This window comes from Nelumbo lutea, chromosome 8 (genome assembly GCF_056320005.1).
Source record: "Nelumbo lutea isolate HS-2025 chromosome 8, American lotus-T2T, whole genome shotgun sequence".
In the NCBI taxonomy this organism is placed as follows: Eukaryota; Viridiplantae; Streptophyta; class Magnoliopsida; order Proteales; family Nelumbonaceae; genus Nelumbo; species Nelumbo lutea.
The window spans coordinates 25,556,611-25,570,732 of NC_142691.1; the positions used below are offsets into that span (position 1 = coordinate 25,556,611).

The 14,122-nt window shown below is 35.9% G+C and overlaps 1 pseudogene; it reads left to right on the forward strand.

Annotated features, from left to right (window-relative positions):
* Window positions 1-2,947: 2,947 nt before the first annotated feature.
* On the forward strand, window positions 2,948-4,978 carry LOC148843478 (L-type lectin-domain containing receptor kinase IX.1 pseudogene; annotated as a pseudogene).
* The last annotated feature ends 9,144 nt before the right edge of the window (window positions 4,979-14,122 follow it).

The following is a 14,122-nucleotide window of genomic DNA, read 5'->3' on the forward strand; positions in this document are numbered from 1 at the left end:
AAAGAAAATAGCTAAAGGATCCTACTTTCTATGGTCTTTTACACCAAATAGACAACCAATTACAATTAGAATTAGATGTCATTTTTTACTTATATTAAAAGGTTTCTTGAAATATACAAATTCCAGTCTTCTTTCTCTAATACAGTTTGACTTTTTATTTTCTTGATAACTTCTATTCTAACTTGGTCCGCCCCCCTAAGCCCTTCAACTCAAGCACAATCTCTAATACAATTTGACTCTCAAGAATCAAAATTTTGAAATTTCAATTTATTTTCATGGTTGAACTTAGAGCCAAAACCGACCCAAATCGACCCAAATCGACCCAACCCGACTCAAACCGACTAGATCGGTTTTGCTCAACACAGGGTCGGTTTCGGTTTCAATTTCAAGTAACTCGATCAGATCGGGTCAATTGGAAAAATCTCAGTAAACCGACCCAACCCGATTCGTGAACAGCCCTATTTCCAATGTTGACGCATAATTGATTCCTATAACCAGCAATTTGGGGAAAAAGGAAAGGAAAAGTTATTGAATGGTGCATGTAATTTGCCTATCTCTCATTCTCTCTCTCCCTCTCTCTCTCTATTTCTCTTTCCCCCTCCTCTACCGTTTTAGGCTCCTGGGTTTCTGCGTGGCCATCGTGTTTTGAATTCGTAGACTTGGCTGTTTTCTGTAGGAGTTTTCTTTAATAGCTGGCAAAGGTTAAGTCGCCTAGTTGTTTGGGTTGAATGGTTGTTTGTAGGCTGCTCAGTTCTCTCGTTGTATCTATTTCACTTTTTTCTTCTTTTGACTATAATTTCATTTATCTTAAAAAAGTGGTAAGAGACCTAAAAATTCCCTGAGTCTCATAAAATGACTTAAGCTAGCGTATCAAAAATATAACTTGGGGGGGAATCCAATGGACTTAAACATCATCAATCAAAAATTATATATGAGTTCATTTAAAAATTTTACTTCCAGACAGGAAACACGAGAAGTGAGGTGGAAGAAGAAGAAAAATCTGAGAGAGAAGAAAAAAAAAAAGAATACTGAATACTGCTAAAAAAACAAGTAGTTAGGTGCAGACTATTCCCTGGTTTCAGAAAACCTTGATACATAAATATTTAGAAGAACAAGAAAAAACAAAAGCCAAAGTTAGAGATAAGATGGAGTTACAGTAATAATTTAACAAAATTTGAATCGTTATTTCCTTTTGTCAGAACAGCCACATTTCTTTCTTTATTTCTGTATTTCCTTTTCATCTTATTGTTAGGGGTTGGAGACTTGTTGTGTTTTAAAGCCATTGCTTATATGAATTTGATAAATTCAAAATATATTTTGAAATTTTGAAAGAAAATGATGGATGACAGAGCCAAAAAATATATTTAAATATTTTTTTGAAAAATTCAAAATGTGTTTAAGTTAATTTATGAAAACTTGGGGGGCATGTTTAAACCCACAGACTTACATTATGTTGTGTGATTGATCCGCCCGGCATATTTTAATTTTAAGAAAGTCAATGATATTGTGTCTCCAGGCTCTGGGTTTTGGGAATCACTCGAGATTTCACGCATCTCTATTATGAATCGAGAGATATATAAATGTATTTCAGTACGGACGGATAGAGAGAGTGGGTGAGTCGTGTTGTCTAATTAATCGTCTTAGTATTCAATCCAGCCGGACCCGGTACGTAACTGCTGTTTGAAAATCTCAGATCCACATTCCGATTAAAATGGTTTTTTAAGTTAGGGCTGTTCATGGGTCGGGTTGGGTGGGTTTACTGGGTTTTTTCCAACCGACCCGACCTGGTTGGGTTATCTGAGGTGGAAACCGAAACTGACCCACTAATAGGAAAAACCGACTTAGTCGGTTTGAATCGGGTTGGATCGGTTTCGGTTTTGCTCCTATACAAAAAGGACAGAAAAGCCTAGAACTAGAAGGAGATTTATTTGAGAAGATGAGAGAGTTGGGAGAGCCAAGTTCAAAAATCAAATGATGTCTTGAATTGAGGACTTGAGGGGGGTGGAGCAAGTTAGAGAATAGAAGAGAAGACAAAAGTTATCAATAAAATAGAAAGTCAAACTATTTTATAGAAAGAATACTGAAATATTTATATTTCAAGAAACTTTCTAAATTCTAATTTAGATAAAAAATGACACCTAATTCCAATTGTAATTGCCTAATGGGTTGCTTATTTGGTATAAAAGACTATAGAAACTAGGATATATTCAATTTAGATAAAAAATGACACTTAATTCTAATAGAAGACAAAAGTTATCAATAAAATAGAAAATCAAACTGTTTTATAAAAAGAAGGCTGAAATATTTATATTTCAATAAACTTTCTAAATTCTAATTTACGTAAAAAATGACACCTAATTCTAATTGTAAATGCCTAATGGGTTGCCTATTTGGTGTAAAAGACTATAAAACTATGATAGATACAATTTAAGTAAAAAATGACACATAATTCTAATTGTAATTGCCTAATGGGTTGCTTATTTGGTGTAAAAGACTATAAAAACTAAGATAAATACAATTTAGTTAAGTAGGAACTAGAAGACTAGTTAAGTAAAAACTATCGAACTAGAAGACTAATTGGTTCGGGTCGGTTTTGATTTTCACACAAGAAAACCGAAACCGACCCGATATATCAGTTTATGAATTTTCCCAACCCAAAACCGACCGGTGCTGATGAAAACCCGGCCGACTCAGATTAGTTCGGTCCGGATTGATCGATTTGGTCGGATTGGGCCTTCTTATGAACAGCCCTATTCTAAGTAAGGTGAGATTCTGTAGTTATTGATATTCGGTTTAGAAAATATCCAATTTATTTCGGTAAACGAAGATATCCACTTCAAATTATTAAAATGGGCGAGCAGAGTACGTGGTCGGGTCAATGTTAGATATATATAGTCATTTCTCGGTGACCTCCATCTAAAGCTTCTAAACAAGCAGGCTTCGGATAATGGCTCTCTGCTGTCTAAGAAGTTTGCGTCTCCAAGCCCCAAAGCTTCGTTTGGCTTTATTTCAATTTTTCTTCATTTCCTTTTTATTGCTAATCCCTTCTTCAGGTTCATTATACTTCAATTTTTCCGGTTCTGACAATAAGTCCCGAAACATCTTAAAGTTGGATGGCAATGCATCCTTCAACGGAAATGGGGTTACACTGACCGTTGACCAACCGAGTCTCGGAGGTCGAGCTGCATATAAAGATGAAGTGCGCGTCTGGGACAAACAGACAAAAAACCTGGCAGACTTCACCACCCGTTTCAACGTTACCATTGCATCGGCTTCTGGCTGCACCGGTGATGGGTTCGCTTTCTTCCTCCTCGCGCCGAATAATGATTTGGCCTATCAAAGTGAAGCAGGTAGGTGTCTTGGTCTTGTCAGTAACAACCGTTTCGCCCCCGGATGGTGCGACAATAGAACAGAAAATCAACTCATTGCAGTGGAGTTCGACACTTATAATAACGCAAATTGGGATCCGCTAGACAATCATGTAGGTATTGATGTTCACTCTGTGGAGTCTGTGGCAACTGCTAGATGGTACAGTAATATTAACAACAACGGAAGTACAATCGATGCTCGGATTACCTATAATTCTAGTACATATAATCTGAGTGTGTTCTTGACATATGACAAAAAGCCTGCATCTAGTACCCCTGACCTTTCGTATATAGTTGATATGAGGAACATCTTACCAGAATCGGTGACTATTGGATTTTCTGCTTCTACTGGTGGGTGCACGGAACAACATGAGCTTCTTTACTGGGAGTTCAATTCGAGTTTGGAGGTAGAGGTGTCCAACGGGGGGGCAAATTCGACTTTGCTCGTTGGACTGCTTGTTGGTGCGGGGAGCTTGATGGGTTTGTTGGGCATGACATGGTTTATCATTCGTATGAAGACGAAGGGGGATACAGAAGAAATGGAGGATGCACTTTTTGATGATGATTCTATGAATGATGAATTCGAAAAGGGAGCCGGTCCTAAAAGATTCTTGTTTGGTGAATTGTCTCGGGCAACAAATAACTTCGATGCGGAACGGAAGCTTGGAGAAGGAGGCTTTGGAGGTGTTTATAGAGGTTTTCTGAGTGATGTCAACTTGGAAGTGGCCATCAAGAGGGTCTCCAAACGGTCTCAACAAGGGATAAAGGAGTATATGTCTGAGGTGAAGATCATTAGTCGATTACGGCACAAAAATTTGGTCCAACTTGTGGGTTGGTGTCATCAACGAAATGAGTTCCTCCTTGTGTACGAGTTCATGACCAATGGGAGTCTCGATTCCCATCTCTTCGGACAGAAGGAATCATTGACATGGCAGCTAAGGTACAATATCGCTCTTGGCTTGGCCTCTGCATTGCTCTATTTGCATGAAGAGTGGGAACAATGTGTCATGCATAGAGATATTAAATCAAGCAATGTGATGTTAGACTCCAGTTTTAATGCGAAACTTGGAGATTTCGGGTTGGCTAGACTCGTAGACCATGGCCAACAAGCACAAACAACTGTGTTAGCTGGCACCATGGGTTACATGGCTCCCGAATGTGTTGCAACTGGGAAATCCAGCAAGGAGTCAGATGTCTATAGCTTTGGAATTGTTGCTTTGGAAATTGCTTGTGGAAGGCGGCCTGTTGAACCATGGCTAGAAACAAATAAGGTAAGGTTGATAGAATGGGTATGGGAGCTCTACGGAAGAGAAATGCTTGTTGAAGGAATAGATCCTAGACTTACAAATATGGGTTTTGATGAAAAGCAGATGGAGTGTTTGATGGTTGTTGGGCTATGGTGTGCTCATCCAGATTCCAACCTTCGACCCTCCATAAAGCAGGCGATGCAGGTTCTTAGTTTCGAAGCTCCATTACCCAATCTCCCACCTAAGATGCCGATACCCATTTATTGTGTCCCTCAATTTAATGTGCGTGATCATTCAAATTCATCATCCAATGCTGTGTTTTCTAATAATTCTTGTACTGCATCTCTCTTGTACCCACGCTAAGCTGAAATCTTAATTTTTGTTGTATTGTCATTAATTTTCTGTAATTTTCTTTCTATGCTTTCCTTTGTCTATATAAGTGTATGTGGCTCTTTTATTATATGTTAATGAAAATAAATTATGTTTTTTTTTATAGTTTTCCAATTATTCATGTTGCAAGGTTGACTAGGATTGTTGTAAAGGATTATTAAAAGAAAATAACACAGCCTAAGGGTGTTTGTCCGGCCAGGTTGAGGGAGCTTATATCAGGTGGACCCTTCACTCCACCACTTACATGTACCCTCCAATAGTTTTTCGCGATGCAGTGCATTTCGTCCAATTCAACATTTAACGGCAGTGACTGCCTGACCGGATCGCAAAACTAGTTCATTTTCATTTTAAAATGTTCTCTTTCTCCCAAGTACAAACCCTCTTTTTCTCTCTCCCCTCTTCTTCTTCAATGTTTTTCGTTCCCAAGGCTCTTTTGGAAGGAGTACAAACGCAAATATGTAGAACCTTATATTTTTGTATTATTTTGTATGCATTTGAACTGTCCAAATGCAAGTAATAACCCCAGTGAAATCAGAACCCTTCATGTGATGGTAAACCTTGTTGGCAAGAGACAGGTCTCCTACCGTCCTACTACTAATGCAATTAATTGAAATAAAAATCAACAAGTTGTATATACAAAGCCTCTTTAGATAAATGAACAAACTTAAGAGTATTAACACCCCCTGAGGCTGCCAACTTGGGTGGGCTAGAATTGAGCATTTGCTAAAATTTGAATGATCATGTGCATGATGCTGTGTACGTTGCGCCTGAATTTTCTGTCGTATGGAAACTTATATTCACTAGGTCTTCTTTGCATTAGGAGTGCAATTTGGGCGGGATTGGGTCATGTTAAAGGTCAACCTAGGCCTTACCCTAAAAGTGCAAAACTCAGTCTCAAACCTCAAGCTCTATTCGTCTTCATGTGTGTTTTAGGATTTGGCCTCGGGGAAGACGATTGATAAAGGATGTATGGTAGATGGCCTCTACGTGTTGGAGAATAAAGTTGGTACTGTGGCTACAGAGTTTTTTAGTTCGTCTAGTGAGAGTCAAGCCTATTTATGACATAATCGTGTTGATAATCTTTCTTTTGATTCGTTAAAAGTTATGTTTCCGAAGTTGTTTGAGTCTTTGTCAGTGAGTCAGTTGTAGTGTCAGACATGTCAATTGAGTAAACATTGTAGAAGCTCTTTTCCTTTAAGAAATAAAAGATCCCAATTTCCGTTTCATATTGTTTATTCTGATGTTTGGGACCCTGTTACTCTACCTACTGAGGTTGGATATAAGTACTTCATTACCTTGATTGATAATTACTCTAGATACACTTGGGTTTACCCTATGCGATCTAGAGAGGAAGTGCCTAAAATTGCGAAAGACTTTCAACGCATGATCTTCACTCAGTTCCAAGCTGAAATCCATATTTTTCAGTCGGACAATGCAAAGGAATACTTCCATAGTGATCTCATAGAATTCTTTGCTTCGAGTGGATCACTTCAATGAAACTCTTATGTTATGACACCTCAATAAAATTGTATTGCAGAAAGAAAAAATTGTCATCTTCTTGAAGTAGCTCGTTGCTTGTTATTCATATGAATATTTTAAAGCACTTTTGGATGGATGTTCTTCTATGTGCTATGTACATCATCAACCGTATGCCCTCTCGGTTACTAGAGTATAAGGCCCCACATCAGTTTTTGTTTACTACAGCTCCGTTGTCCCCATTCTAATGCATGTTTTGGGGTGTCGTTGCTTTGTTCATAACTTGTCACCTATTCGGGGTAAACTTGATCCTCGTGCTATTCCTTATGTCTTCCTTGGTTACCCTCTATTTCAAAAGGGGTACCATTGCTATGATCTCGTCTCTCGTAAGTACTATGTCTCAATAGATGTGTCATTCTTTGAGAATCAACCTTTCTTCTCGGTTTTTCCTTAGGGGGAGAGTAGGGTTGAGGAAAAACATGCTCATACTCAATTACCTCCTCTACCTAACCCTCCTCCATTCCGCGTCTTTCTTAGCCGCCACAAAAGCCAACAGAGTTCAAGAGCCATGGAACTTGACACTATGCAACCAACATCATTGGCTTCACCGAAGGTTAATCCTTCTCATCAACCAAATACACTTGCTTCTATTGATATGCCTGCTTCTCTCAATGTTAATTCTCCTGTCACTAATGATCTTGATGTTCTTATTGCTCAGAGAAAGGGTGTTAGATCTTGTACCACTAACCATTCTATCTCTCGCTTTGTGTCTTATAATCATATTTCATCTTCATATCGTGCAGTCCTCTCCTCTGTTGATAGTATCCCCATTTCTAAGAATGTGGAATAAGCTTTATCCAAACCTGAATGGATAGATGCAATGAAATAAGAGATTAATGCATTATACAAAAATGGCACTTGGGAGTTGGTGGATCTTCTTGAAGGAAATGAACTAATGGGGTGCAAGTGGGTGTTTATAGTGAAACACAAGGCTAATGGAACTATTGAAAGGTACAAGATCAGACTGGTGGCAAAAGGTTTTACACAAGTATATGGAGTGGACTATGCAGAGACTTTTGCCCTAATAGCCAAGATGAACTCTATCAGAATTCCCCTTTCACTAGCGGCAAATCTTGACTAGGAACTTCACCAATTGGACATCAAAAATTCTTTTTTGAATGGTGACTTAGAAGTGGAAGTGTACATGAACCAACCTCCAGGTTTTTGTGCTAAAGGCAATGAACAAAAAGTATGCAAGTTAAAAAAATCTTTATATGGGCTGAAACAATCTCCTTGGGCTTGGTTTAATAAGTTCCACTCAGCAGTGTAGCAGATGGGGTTCAAGCAATGTCAGCCAGTCATACACTATTTGTAAAGAAAGGCGAAGGGAAAATTGCATCTCTAATTGTGTATGTTGATGACATAATGATCACAGGAGATTGGGAGGTTGAAATACATAGACTATAAAAGTTCTTAGCCACTCAATTTGAGGTGAAAGATTTAGGCCCCTTACATTATTTTCTTGGAATTGAAGTTGCCCGTTCTCACAAGGGCATTTTTATTTCCCAACAGAAATATGTACTAGATCTACCAAACGATACAAGCAAGATAGGGGTGAGACCAATTGACTCACCGATTGAATCTAACCATCATCTATGAGACAATCAAGGAAAGTTCTTAAAAGACGTGAAAAAGTTTCAGAAACTTGTAGGGAGACTCTTGTATTTGTCTATGACTAAGCTTGATATTGCTTATGCAGTGGGTGTCCTTAGTCAATTCATGCACAATCTTAAGACAAGTCACCTTGAAGCTGCAGAGAGGATCCTCAGATACCTCAAGAGGTTTATTGGAGCTGGTTTACTATTCCAAAAACCTGGACATTTAACAGTGGAGGTATATACTGATGCTGATTGGGTAGGGGCAGTTGATGACCGGAAGTGTACCAGTGGATATTGTGCCTTTGTAGGGGAAAACCTATTCACATGGAGAAATAAGAAGAAAAGTGTGGTGGCTAGGTCTGTTAGGAGAACTGGGTTTTACAGTTAGCAACCCTATGTCACTTCATTGTGATAATAAGGCAGCTATCAACATTGCAGCTAATCCAGTCCTCCATGATAGGATGAAACACATTGAAGTGTGTACCCTATATGTCAGCTCAGAAGAATAACTTGCAGACATCTTCGCCAAAGGCTTTCATCATGTGCAAAGTAATGATTTGTGTGACAAATTGGGCATGATTGACATCTATGCTCCAAATTGAGGGGGAGTGTTGAAGGTGTTAAAATAATTGATTATGTTTATTAGGGTCTGTTTGGCTAATTATATCATTTTCATTTTAATCTATTATTGTAGTATCACTTAGTAGGGGCACAAGGGTCATTTCCCTTCTTATTTTTTCGCCCTATATATTATAATGAAATTTCCGCCGCCAAGAGCCTCAACACTTCTTCTTCCTTCCTTCTTCTCTTCTCTTCTCTTCTCTTCTCTTTACTATAACCTTCAATTAGATTTATTATCAATAGCCTTCCAACTGAAATGAATGAGAGGTTTTGGTTTGCTGAAAAATAGGTACATGACTTACATATTGTATGGTCACGTCTCTAAGTAGGAAACTGAATAAAATCTCTCCTAACTTAATATTCTATGTATAACAGTACAGGTGTCTGAATGGAGGAGAGCCACATGTCTGACTAGGGGAGGCTTTGACCTAAAATCATTCCTATATATATATATATATATATATATATATATATATATATATATATATATATATATATATTTAGGTTTGAGGGGGTGTTGCATGTATTACAAGAAATAGTAAATCAATGAACTTTAGAACAATTGACTCCCTACCACTGCATCTAGGGGTGTCAATTGCACTAGATTTGGTCCAATCCAATCCAATGTGAGTCCAAGGTCCAATCCAATGATAATGCAAGAAGCGGGCTGGGTGTTTGCGTCTTTGGAATGGAGGGTGAATCAGGTTGTATAACAATCATTTTAGTATTTAATCCAAGCAGACCCAGTCTAAACCGGTGAACTTTAGAACAATTGACTCCCTACTGCTGCATCTAGGGGTGTCAATTGGACTAGATTTGGTCCAATCCAATCTAATCCAATCTGAGTCCAAGGTCTAATCCAATGATAATGCAGGAAGCGGACTGGGTGTCTAGGTCTTCGGAATGGAGGGTGAGTCGGGTTGTATAACAATCATTTTAGTATTCAATCCAAGCGGACCCAATATGTAACTGCTTTTTGAAATTCCCATATCCACAATTAGATTAAAATGGTATTTTAACCAAATCCCTCTTCCTCTTCATATACATGATAATTAACCATATCATGCCCAATAAGCCCATCAAACCACCAACACCAACTAGCAATGCAATGAGAAATCTTGTCTTATCTGTTTTCTTTTCCACTACAGCCTCTGAAGTAGTGGAAATATACTCCTTTACCTCCAAAGTCCAATAGATTTCCCAAGAATGAAGTTGATGTGTCTCCAACCCTGAACTACCAGTAGCATCAAAAACCCCAACAGTCACCCATGGTAAGAACTTGCACATAGGGTTGGCAATCTTGACCCCAACCCATTTGACCCACCCATACCCACCCATTCTATTGGTGGGTCAATATGGGTCGAGCAACCCATTAAGGTCAGTGAAAAAGGGTTTGGGTGCGTTGAGTCGAGGTACCCATTAAGGTCAGGATGTGTTGGGTCGACGATTTCACCAAGCTTCACAACAAAGATGCATTTAAGGAGACTCAAACTCGAGTCCACATAGGGCGTTAACATTCTCCTTCCATTTAAAGACACCAAGCCAAATGCAATTCTGTGATTATAAGTGATATACAAATGATTTTATTAACTTTTGTGTTCATATGCAATTTAAACAAAAAACAAATATTTATATTTAACAAACTCTAACTAAAAATTCAAAAATAATATTAAAAATATTATTTTATAAACTAAAGAATAAATAATCTATCAAATCTACAATTATATAAAAAGATAATTTTTAATATCAAAATATTTATACAAATAGAATATTAATTATAGAATAGTTATTTTACTACTTAAAATTTATAAATTCACATGTGCTATAAATCTTAAAATTTTTATATATTTTTATAAATTATTAACTAATATTTTAATTTACATTAAGAAGTAAAAAATATTTATTATTTACAATTTTTATTATAAACAAAAGTATTGATGAACATAATATTAAATTGAATCTATCAAATTCAACTAGTCCACATTTATTTCAAAAAATGATTTTTATTTCACAAAATTTATAGAAATAAAAATATGAATAATAGAATAATTAATTTAGTAATTAAAAACTATGAATTTACTACTTATTATCCACGAAGCCTACCAAGACACAAGACATGTTATTCTCATTGATTCGTTCTAGAAGAAGAAATTAAAAGCCCCTTGCTTTTCAATGAAATTAAAAGCTGTGCATCTGTTCAGGTAAGGATTCCAGCCCTTCACAATTTTTTATGGATAAACTCTGCAAGGAAGTAAGGGGATAGGAAATTGTCAATGCCCTTAGCTTGGGACAGTCTTCTATAGAAAACCACCGTAGAGAAGGAAACATTAATTGACGCGGTTTTACAGAAGTAGATGATTCTTCTTGGCCATGATCATCATCTTCCACTTGGTCCATGTTTGTTTTATTCACACTTGAGGCTAAGGCTGAGGCTGAGGACCATTCTCCTCCTTCCCATTATCCAGTCCATTTATACTCAGTACCCAGAGAAAGGGTAGCTTTCCAAGAGGGTGAAATGGAATTACCTTACATCTACATCTGTTGAGTACTAGCTTAGTTAGATTGGACATCTCTACCATCCAACCAGGGAACCTTTCACCATGATACCCCTTGATCCTCAGTTTCCTCAAATTAGTATGAGGTGGTTGAAGACATTGAATTGCTTGGTGAGCCACATCTGTTTCTTTTTGCCCAACTCTAATGGTGCTATCCCATTCTAACTCTAACACCTCAAGGTCCTGATGATTGTTTATCTTGAAAACCTTGGCATATGCAATAATGTGAGCAAAGACAGCAGATATATAGATTTGTTCTGCGTAACTGAAACTTAAAATGCAGATTTGAGTCACAAGATGGAGAATCCAAAGCACAATCCAGCCCTTTAATATCTTCCCATCAATTTTGTATAAAGTTTTCTTAATTAATAAATTGGAGCAAAGACAGCATATTGCAATTCAAAACTAAAGTTTGTTTAAAGTAGCATGGCTTTCTATCTTTTGAAGTAGCATGTGGTCATTAAGACTTGGAGAGAGCAAATATTTTGGGCTTGGTGTAACAACTTGTATAAAGTTTGTTTAAAAAAATCGGAGCAAAGACAACAGATTCCGGTTCAAAACACAGAAACTCTTTATTTTCCACCGGCATGGCGGCATTATTTAGAAGATAACCACCGGCATTATTCACAGACAACTTGTATGGCTCCTCCCGTTTCATATAAAAAAATAAAAAATAAAAAATAGAAGTTTGGATTTTCAGATGCCGATGACTTTTTATCTTTCAGAGAAGCATGTAATGGTTTAATAGAAAACTTTCAATAATTATCAGAGATTAAACTACTATTATTGAAATTTTTAAATTTAATTTATTGTACCTATTGCATTTTTGTTATAACTTATTGATTAATATTAATTAGAGATTAAACTATTATTTGAGATTATATTATTTATTAACTAATTTAATATATTTTTAGTACTTATTTTATTTTGTAATTATTGTATTTTTTATTATCAATATATTTTCATTAATTATGTATTTTCACTATAAATTTTCAATAATTATTGGAGATTAAACTATTGTTATTTATCACAGATGAGACTATTAATTTAGCTGAAATTATGAGTATTCATGAGTTGTTTCGGTTCAGTCGTAGGCTATTTGGCCTACCAAATTGACACGATCAAGTTGGGGAGTTGGTAAGCTAAAACCAACTGACATTTTGTGGTTTGGTCAATCGATTCAAAATATTTGAACTTAATAATTTAATTTAATTTTAAAAGTTATAGTACAATTATTAAAAAATAAATTTAAAATTAGATTTATGATATAAAACATTTTAGACTAAGAAATATGAGAAATTTCCAACTTTTCCATATTAAAAATTATATTTAAAATATAAAATATTAATATAAATCCATGGTTAGGTCGTTCAATTTTGGTTGGTTTACAAATGGCCAAAGTGAAACCAATCCAACTTGGTCAAATTGGGAAATTTTTTAACCAAAGCCAACCCAAACTACTAGAAAATCAACCAACTTAGGTCGAGTTGATCGGATTGGTCGGTTTCATTAGTTTGATGAATAAACCTAACTGAAATTAATTGTTGTTATTTTTTTATTACAAAAAAATTATTAAAAGTAGTATATAAAATATGAATATTTATTAATTATTTAAAAATCTGAAAACATAAAACAATTGTATACTCTTATGTGTTTCTATTAGGGTCATTTACTAGAACACATCTTATAGTTTTACATATTTACTTAAACCTACCTTATAGTTTTCATTTTACTAAAATATCTCATATATTTTACAACTTATTTACTTAATCAACCATTCATTAAGGAGTGTTTGTTTTGCCATTAGGCCCATGATTTTTTATTCCAAAAATACCCTTAACACTTTTTTGTACATAAAACAAAATTGACCAATTATAGACAATAGAGTGGTTGCCCGTGTCTTATTAAGGGCAAAAATGGTATTTTTATTTTTATTTTCTTTTGATTAAATTTATTTAAATGAACATTAGGGTCAACATTATCATTTTCCACTATCATCTAATGGAAGATTGATTAAATCTATTGCAAAATATAAGTGGTGTTTTAGTAAAATGCTAACTATAGAGTAGATTTTAGTAAATCCATGAAACTATATGGGGTATTTTAGTAAATGACCATTTCTATTATTTAGCTTTCGCTTAATAATATACTTTTGCAAGGTATCACCGCCCTCTCTTTACACATCCTTCGAATATTGAACCATTGAATATTTCAAATTCTTATCAGTTATATGCCCCTATTTGAATCCAAAGGGAGGGTGGTTTTTTATTTGATTTTTAAAACCCGAAAGCAAATTTGCATTCTTCAATCAAAATATTACATCTCATTCAACACCTGGCCCTAAAAAAAAAGATTAGAGTAGATGAGCCAAGTCATGGAGAACCCAGGAACCAAACATAAAAAAAAAAAGATTGGCAAAGGAGAAAAACAAATGAAAGAAACATAAGATAGAGCAAGTCAAGAAACACAGAGATTTACATAGTTCAGCTTATAGACTTTGTATGCAAGCGTAAAAGGAGAATAAATTCAATATGTAACAATAGAGATTATAGCCAAAATGTTTATAACCTCCCCCACCAAAACCTTGCTCCTAATATACCTTGCCCTGTTCAACTATGTCACACACTCCTGCCTTATTTCTTTCTTGAGGACTCTCTAAATAAAAGATATTTAGGCAAGAAAAATTGCATAGTTAGGGTCCGTGCACGGTACCTAGCAGAGATTTTATTCTTCGAAGAGAGGACGAGAAAGAAAAATGGCATATGTTAGGGTTTGTGCAAGGTAGCTAGCAGAGCTTTTATTCTACG